This window comes from Chiloscyllium plagiosum, unplaced genomic scaffold, assembly GCF_004010195.1.
Source record: "Chiloscyllium plagiosum isolate BGI_BamShark_2017 unplaced genomic scaffold, ASM401019v2 scaf_3197, whole genome shotgun sequence".
NCBI classification, from domain to species: Eukaryota; Metazoa; Chordata; class Chondrichthyes; order Orectolobiformes; family Hemiscylliidae; genus Chiloscyllium; species Chiloscyllium plagiosum.
In genome coordinates this window covers 4,201-12,924 of record NW_025207345.1, presented here as the reverse complement: position 1 = coordinate 12,924, position 8,724 = coordinate 4,201, and the positions used below count along the sequence as shown (strand labels likewise).

Sequence of the window (8,724 nt, the reverse complement as noted above, 5' to 3'; positions counted from 1 at the left end):
AGCCTTGCTGGGGATCAGACCTGGAGTGCTGTGTTCAGTTTTGGTCTCCTTCTCGAAGGCGGGGTATATTTGCAGGAGAGGGGTTGCAGCAGAGTTCACCAGACTAATCCCTGGGAAGTGGGATTAGTTTATGAGGAGAGATTGAGGAAACTGAGCCTGTGTTCTCTTGGGTTCCAAAGAATGAGAGGTATCTTCTGACCCAGAGATAGGGACATGGACATTGCATCACAAGCATCCAAACTATCCATTATAATGGCAGTGTTTTTATACACCAGATAATATAAATAGTCCTCATTATCAGTGTTGATTCAGGAAATAATATAATAATAATAATATCAGAGTTCGGGGATAGTTTTGCTTTTCAATTCTTTTTACTACTAATCCAATTCTACTAACAGACTGTGTTGTAAAACCTTGCCAGTAGAAAGAACAGCTTACAATTGGGCAATCATAGCAGTGCCCAAAGGGGAAAATCTGGATCTTTCTTCCTGAGTACACATATCTTTATAAAGTGCATGATTCCAGCCTCAATTATAATTATTCAAAAATGTTATTTTTTTTTCATAAAGTACTTCTATTCAAGAGGCTTGTGCTTAATGTGTGACATCCTGTTTTCAAAGGTTGTAAGGAACTGGATTGCAGCCAGAAAAGGAAAACAAGACCCAGGTAATTTACGTGCCCTAAATAGCTGCTTAAATATCTAATGTTTATTAAAATAATAGAGCATTTTATATGCGCAATGTGGTGTATGATGTACTGAAATACTCCATGCATTTAGGTTATCATCTATCTGATTTACTGCTATCTCCAACACATTAATCAACCACAGCTGGGTCCCAGTGGAAGCTGAACAAATGTAATAAACTAGTTAAGTGAGCTCTGCAAATTAGTTGAAAAGCTAGCTGTGTAAAGTGGTGCTTGGAATGAGACTTGCTTATCAGACAAATGCCATACACGATGGGTAGTTTCTGACTGCACCAATATCAATTCCTGTTGATTGATTTTTTTTTGGGGTGGGGGGTCTTCATTAAAACTTGTCTAAACTGCTGTCAGTCTAAGTCATCTGCTTTTACTGCACATTTAATCTGATTTTAACTATAAAGGAATAAAAATCAATGTTGGCTGTTGTGCAAAGTAAATGGGATCACTTTGGACTTCTAGTATTAGATTAGATTAGATTACTTACAGTGTGGAAACAGGCCCTTCGGCCCAACAAGTCTACACCGCCCCGCCGAAGCGCAACCCACCCATACTCCTACATCTACCCCTTACCTAACACTACGGGCAATTTAGCATGGCCAATTCACCTGACCTGCACATCTTTGGACTGTGGTAGGAAACCGTAGCACCCGGAGGAAACCCACGCAGACACGGGGAGAATGTGCAAACTCCACACAGTCAGTCGCCTGAGGCGGGAATTGAACCCGGGTCTCTGGCGCTGTGAGGCAGCAGTGCTAACCACTGTGCCACCGTGCCACAGCAGTATATGCCTCATGTTATGTTCCATTCTGTTGAATTCAATAGATCGAAGTATCACACATTACCAGTGTGTAACAAACAGCAAGTACAGTTTTGCCTGTTATATAATGGCCCAAGAAAAACTTCTACCCCATAAAGTGTTATGAATAGTATGCCATAGCTGCATAACCTACTGGAGTTCCACTTCGGAAATCAAATCCTAACCGACTGACAAATTTGTCCGATTTAGCTTTGCATGTTGAAATGTAGTCGTTGCATCATGCCGTACCAGATCCTTTGTGTACACGAATAAAGAAAGTATTGTGCTTCAGTCAAAACTGTCACAGCATCGCCATGTCTCAAAATGCTTTTCAGCTCACGAACTACTTGTCAAGTAGTTACTATTGTAATGTGTGGAACACGGCAACCAGTTTATCTAGGGTGAGATTCAACACACAGCAGTCAGATAAAGCTCAGAAAAGATTTACGAGGATATTACCAGGGTTGGAGAGTTTGAGCTTTAGGGAGAGGCTGAATAGGTTGGGGCTATTTTCCCTGGAGCATCAGAGGCTGAGGGGTGACTTTACAGAGGTTTATAAAATCATGAGGGCCGTGGATAGGATGAATAGATAAGGACTTTTTCCTGCAGTGGGGGAGTCCAGAACTGGAGGGCATAGGGTTAGGGTGAGAGGGGAAAGATTTAAAAGGGACCTAATAGGCAACTTCTTCACACAGAGGTGGTACGTGTGTGGAATGAGCTGCCAGAGGATGTGGTGGAGGCTGGTAGAATAACAACATTTAAAATGCACCTAGATGGGTATATGAATAGGAAGGGTTTAGAGGAATATGGGCCAAGTGCTGGTAAATGGGACTAGATTAGTTTAGGATATCTGGTCGGCATGGACAAGTTGGACCGAAGGGCCTGTTTCCGTACTATACATCTCTTTGACTCTAATGATCAACCTATTTGTTTCTCTTGCCAGCTGAGTAGTAACTTGGCCACTCAATGTACAAATCTCTTACAATGCTGGCACTATTCAAATGCACACCTTTCTCTCTAACAGGTCATACTCCAGTACCTCTGCTGAAGATGCTATTAAGAAAGCAGAAGTACCTCCCACTCCGCCACCAAGACTTCCAAAGACTCACTCCAGAGCATCTTCTCTAGACCTCAATAAACTTTTCCAGCAAGGTAACCAAGGTAAGTCATCCTTCTATTGTATGTGATGAGTGAACTATGTTGTGGAAGTTCCTGTAGCTCTTTGTCCACATGTTTGCTTCAAGCAAAAAGAATAGCTCCTAACTCTTTGTATGAGACAAAAGGAGATTTTACTACATTTTTCATATAGTTTTACCCAAATGCACCTTTAACCTTTTTATGCTGCATGTTATAACAAATCGTCATGCATATTAGAATTTTGTGGTTTGTACCCAGAATTCTGTTTAAATGCCCAACACAAACATATTGCATGTTGAAAATCTTGGAAATCTTTAAAGCCTTGCAAAAATGTCTGTCTTCCATCGCGTAGTTTTCAATTATATTTTGTCGTCTTACAGTATAACGTCCATAGAAGGTTGTATCTATAGCTCAACAGATGGTTAGATGAGTAGGGTCGGTCTTCATTGTGTAGATGAACTAGATCACATTGGTTTTGCTCCCACTTTAGCCCGAATTCTGCTAGGTCGCACTAATATTTCCAAACCTTGCCTGAACTAGTGCAAGGGGATTGAGGAATTCCAAGCACAAGGTATGTGTTGTGCAAATCAATCTGCCACATTGTGCTGAAATGGATTAGCCCAAAGCAGAAGTTCCTGGTCCCAGCTGTGATGCTGCTCTCAGGTAGGGAAATGACCAAAGCGTGACTATTGGCCACTTAAACCACTCGGTTAGAGAGGAAAGATTGGATTGAGTTCTCATTCTCAATTGACCTTCATTAGGACATTTCTGGGAGCTCAAGTATCTGGATGTTAGAAGGAAAATAGATTGGGATTGATGATTAACATTTACAATCCAGTGTATAATTTTGTACAAGACACCCACTGTGGCCTTGAAATGTGTTCCAACAGTAATTCAATACCTTAAATGTTCTTTGGGAGAATAAGAGGTTTTATTCCTTCGGCCCCCTGATACAAGAAATTTCGTGATGCAACCTGCATAATGAGTTCCTGATTGAACTGTATTGGGACTAGGCCAACAATACACTCTCTTCCAGCCATGGTCATAGCATTTAACCCAGAGTTGGCTAAACTGCTTTTTGAATTTCCTGGGAGACTGCACTCTACTACTTCTGTCTAGATTTTTCTTCTTTCTTGCTGAAAGTACTCTACCTTGCTCGGCTGCAATACCTTGTTAGTTTACTATTCAATTCTATGAGTAGCAATCGTGTACCACCACTCTCAGGCCCAGTCAGCATATTTTCTAATCACACTGTTAAGATGTTTTTCCCCCTCTCTGGAGCAGGTGGGACTTAAACCCAGGCTTCCTGTTTAGAGGTAGGGACTCTAGCACTATGTCATAAGTGTTCAAGAGGCCAGTCAATTGTAAGCTTAGCCACAAGGGTGGACAGGCTACCTGATTGGTAATCGCTTGGTAACCAGGAACAAAGATCCTTGCTCTCCTCTTCTGCTACATGAGGGGATCAACAATCTGTGGCCCTACAACCAAGGTTCAGTGGTTAATACTGCTGCCTCACAGCACCAGGGTCCCAGGTTCGATTCCAGCCTTGGGCAACTGTCTGTCTGGAGTTTGCACATTCTCCCTGTGTCTGTGTGGGTTTTCACTGGGTGCTCCGGTTTCCTCCCACAGTCCAGAGATGTGCAGGTTAGGTGAATTGGCCATGCTAAATTGCCCATAGTGTTAGATGCATTAGTCAGAGGGAGATGGGTCTGGACGGATTACCCTTCGGAGGGTCGGTGTGGTCTGGTTGGGCCGAAGGGCCTGTTTGCACACTGTAGGGAATCTAATCTAATCTAATCTAAACCACATACTTTGATGTGTTATTTGCAGATGCCAACCTTTTCAAGTAGGATCGCATTAACCTGAAAAAGAAAGGCTCTTCAGAAAATTAAGTCAAGGAACATAAACCTGTGTTTTTATTACAGGAATAAATGGTTATTATGCTGCATTTTATATGGCTTCAAATTATGTTTTTTTTATGAAAACAATCATACTCTAACTAAGCCTATTCGAGTGGTTATAACAACAATGATCTATGGCATGTTTATAAATAATGCCTTCTGGTTTTTGAAGAACAGGTTTTATGGTTGTGTCCACTATTGTTTCTAATGTCGATGAAAAGCTACATTATTTAGAAAAACACAATACCACAAGAATCAATAGTCAAAAAGTTGTCTTGATTCTTCATATCTTAAATTGAAGTTTGTTTTGAAGATTGGCTTTACTGCCAATTTATACTGAAGCGAAACATTTTTTAAAAAATTCAGATTTAGGTCTTTTTTTACTCTTGATATGAAAATTCAACACATATTTTCTTGATTATATATAGGAAATCAGGCATCTACCAGAGACACTTGACAATTTGCCAAGAGGTTGGTTTTGAAATGCAGAATTATTTTTTTTGCTGCTCACAATTTGGGCAAATATTTTTAAAAAAGCTTTTCAGCTAAAGGCCCCTTTAAATACCGTTCCTGAACTGCCCTGTTAACTTGATACAGACCAGGAATCATATCGGAGTCTTTTGATTTCTATCACCTGGGTAATTGTTTTTCCCAAAATTATCATATCCAATATCCTCAGCCATATTTTTGTTGATGTGTCATTTTCATTTCTCCTTTGATGTTGATGAATGCTTTTTTCTAAAACAATATAATTGGCATTTTGAAAAAACATAGGGAAGAGGAATCTGAAGTTATAATCATGGCAACATTGTTACCATATGCTCTATTAAGCAATCACTCGCCCCTTATAAAGTGCTTTCACATTTTAATAGTAATTACCATTGATGTCTGATATCGTAAATACACCTACCACTTCACCTCATTCAAGTTGATACTTCCTACAAGTTGTTGCCTCAGTAAATTGATTTTTCTGATGTTAACAATCTAGCCCCCACAATGACCACAATTACTTGAAAAATACATGTTTTAAAAAAAAGCCAAGTTGTATTTCCCAGTCAAGGTTGCAAATAAAATGGATGAAGTACATGTAATATCATATCGCCAAGTTGTACCTTAAATTCCTTAACCTGGTATCCTTCTCCAGGCTTACAGTCCTCTGAGAATGCTACTTTTCTCTGACCTCTTCTGTGATGCTGATATTCTTCTCCCTATGCTTAGACATGTTGGGACTAGCTCCCAAACTTACAAATTCCTGCCAAACCACAGTTACCTTCTTCCCTCTCCAAATCTCTTTCCTTTCACAATCTGCTTTCAACTCATTACCTCAATTAAGGTTTTCAATCACCTTGCCTTAATGTCTTTATTTCTTGTTTTCGTGTCACTCTTTGACTGATTATGCTCTTAGGATAATACAATTACAGGTGCCATGTAAATACAAGTCATTGTAAACTATCATAATTGAAAGTGCATTAATAATGCTGCTAGTGGTGGATGCATTATTGTCAGTGACATAATTGCCATAGATGCTTAACCTTCAGTTAATGGAAGTGTCAGATTGCCCTTTTGTACTCTCAATATTAGAAATTTATTGCACAATTCATTAACTAGTATTTAATATTTTTTTTATTTTGTATTAGCAGTGAAGTCTGGTTTGTCACAGCCACCTCCTGCAGTCCCACCACGACCTCCAACAGTCAAGGTAAGACGCAGCATGCACTGCAACCACCAGAGTAGTCCATGTGTCAAATCTTTTGTTAGATGAGGGAGTACGTTTTTGCAAAGAGTAATCCAGAATAATTAAAGTGAAAATATGGCGATTAGAATTAGAATTGCAAAGCGAGTTCTTGCTACCTCTGACTGGAATGGAAAGGGATGTATTTGTTCAGCAGCCCCAGAGGAAGAGCTGTGTAGGCCGTGTGATGTTTGCACAGTGCGTTTTTCAGGATACAAAAGCAGATGTCACAGTTTAGCCAAGCAAAGACAAGCTGTTTTAAAGAGCTGCGAATGTGCCCTGGCACTATTTCATAGTTTACATCTTTGTTTTTAAAAACAGAGAATGAAGCATCACAGGAAAGGATAGCATGGTAAAGGACCCAAAGAGTAAAGCTGACTGTGTACAGTGTTTGGATTCATTGCTTATATTGCTGCCTCTGTGATGCAGTGATCCCGGGAGCACTCGGAGCATCACCACGTACTGTTGTCCCGTGACTTTGCCTGATTTGCTGCTTCAGGGAGGTGGTGAATTCACAGCTGTCAAAATCCTCATGTTAGGGAGAGAACATCAGGATGGATGTCCTGGGATTGTTTCTGCACATCCCTGGCCGTCAGGCCCCAAGCAGACTAACTGTCATCCTCTTGAGTAGTCAAAGAGATCAAGAGGCTATGCTCAGAGAGAAAGTGTACAAACTCACGCAATATTTATTTTTGTAGCAAAGCTGAGGTGAGATTATCATTATGTCTCAATTCACTCCAAGATAAGTTGATGCCAGAATAAGTGCATAGGGAATTAGGCACAGAATCATTTAAAATTCAGAATAACTTTACCTTGACTCTCATGCCTACTGTTTTCTTAGGTTTTTCCCAATCCGTAGATAGCTATTTCCATTTCTGCTGTGGAATAGGCTGTCACAAGTTGTCTGACAACATTATACTTAACTGTGACAGCCAACCTCAAATTACCTGCTAGAATTAATTGAGGTCTTAAGTATAAATAGGCACTGAGATTTACAACCCAGTGCTAATATTACTGACTTCAGAAGGAGGACAGGGAGAAAATTTGCAGAGATAAAATCTCTAGCCCTGGAAGACTCTTGATTGCAGTTAGAACATTTTCCTGTCGTGTTTTACAGATTGCTCCCTTCCCTAACAAAGCCGAGACCAGTAATGTTATTGCTGAACAGCTGGAGAAAGTTCAACAGCCAAATTTTGCAGATTTCAGCAAGTTTAGTGAGCAGGTAAGAACAATCTAATGAATCATTCCTGTTTTTCAGATAAATTCTATCTATCGTGTTACTATGGTGGGGGTGCTGGGGAGGTGGAGGGGTTTGTGGGGATAGGAAGATGTGTAACTGCAGGATAGGCCAGAAAGAAGACTGAACAAAAGCTGAAGTCTTTACTTTGTTTAGTGTTATCTCCTCTGAATCAGAAGACCTTAAGCTGGAGACTTGAGCCCAGTGAATAGACCATCAGAGATATTCTGTCTTTTAGGCGAAACGTTAAATCAAGGGCCCATCCAGTATGTTAATAGATGTTGAAGATCCACAGTATATGTTAGAAAGAAGAGTGAGTTGTCCTACCTGTTCTAGCCAAAAATTATGGCTTGGTTTACATCACTAAACAAACTATGGTAATTTCTCTCTCTGCTGTCTATGAGGCTAATTCATGTGAATCTTATAAAATGTTTTATATATGAATATAGAAAACAGGAGGAGAAGAAGGCCATTCAGCTCTTCAAGCCTATTTCACTATTTAATACGATCTGTTCATGCTACATTCCCATTCAGCCTGATAACCTTTACCAGAGAAGAGTCTACCCACCACCACCTTTGTTAAAAAAAAAACGTTCCTATGATCGAGCAGTGTCTGTAATCCAGAAGTGGCTGTGAAGGGTGCTTTGGAGCACCCCAATGATGTGAGTGGTTGTATAGAAATGAAACTTTCCTCTTCAGGCCGAAGATCAGTAACTCTAATGACAGTCTAGAGACAACCTATGACTACTGACTGTAATGCCTTTGCAAGTTTTATTGCCTTCAGGTTGACTTAAATTACTCATTTTGCATGTGAACCTAGTGCTTTAACATAACTACTCCAGCAGTGTGCAAATGGGGTTTCAGAAGTTACTAACATCTCAATTGTACAAGCTTTGAATGAAATTATTCTCATTCAGACTGAATCTACAACAGATTTAGGAGTTTTATTATCGTGTTGACGTGAAAAATCGGAGGACTTGATCATTTTATATTTCCTCTTCGAAATCTTTCCCTTCCCATGGCACTGTGAACTCAGCTCATTAGAGACATGTGACAGCAGCGTGGAGATGACTGTATCTCCAACCCCATTACAGACTCTTCTAGTCACCGCTTAGCTCCCTGTCTTTCAACATCATATTCAGAGTTATTGAGAGACATTTCAAGATTCAATGGTGAGTTTTTCTCTCTCTCTCTCTCTCTCTCTCTCTCTCTCTCTCTC

At 40.1% G+C, this 8,724-nt stretch overlaps 1 long non-coding RNA gene across 1 annotated transcript; it reads left to right on the top strand.

Moving 5' to 3' along the window:
• Positions 1–618: 618 nt before the first annotated feature.
• LOC122546596 lies at positions 619–7,516 on the top strand. The gene is made up of 4 exons (XR_006310772.1): positions 619–666; positions 2,523–2,659; positions 6,174–6,235; positions 7,386–7,516. It is a non-coding gene; the product is annotated as an uncharacterized LOC122546596 (long non-coding RNA).
• Positions 7,517–8,724: the final 1,208 nt, after the last annotated feature.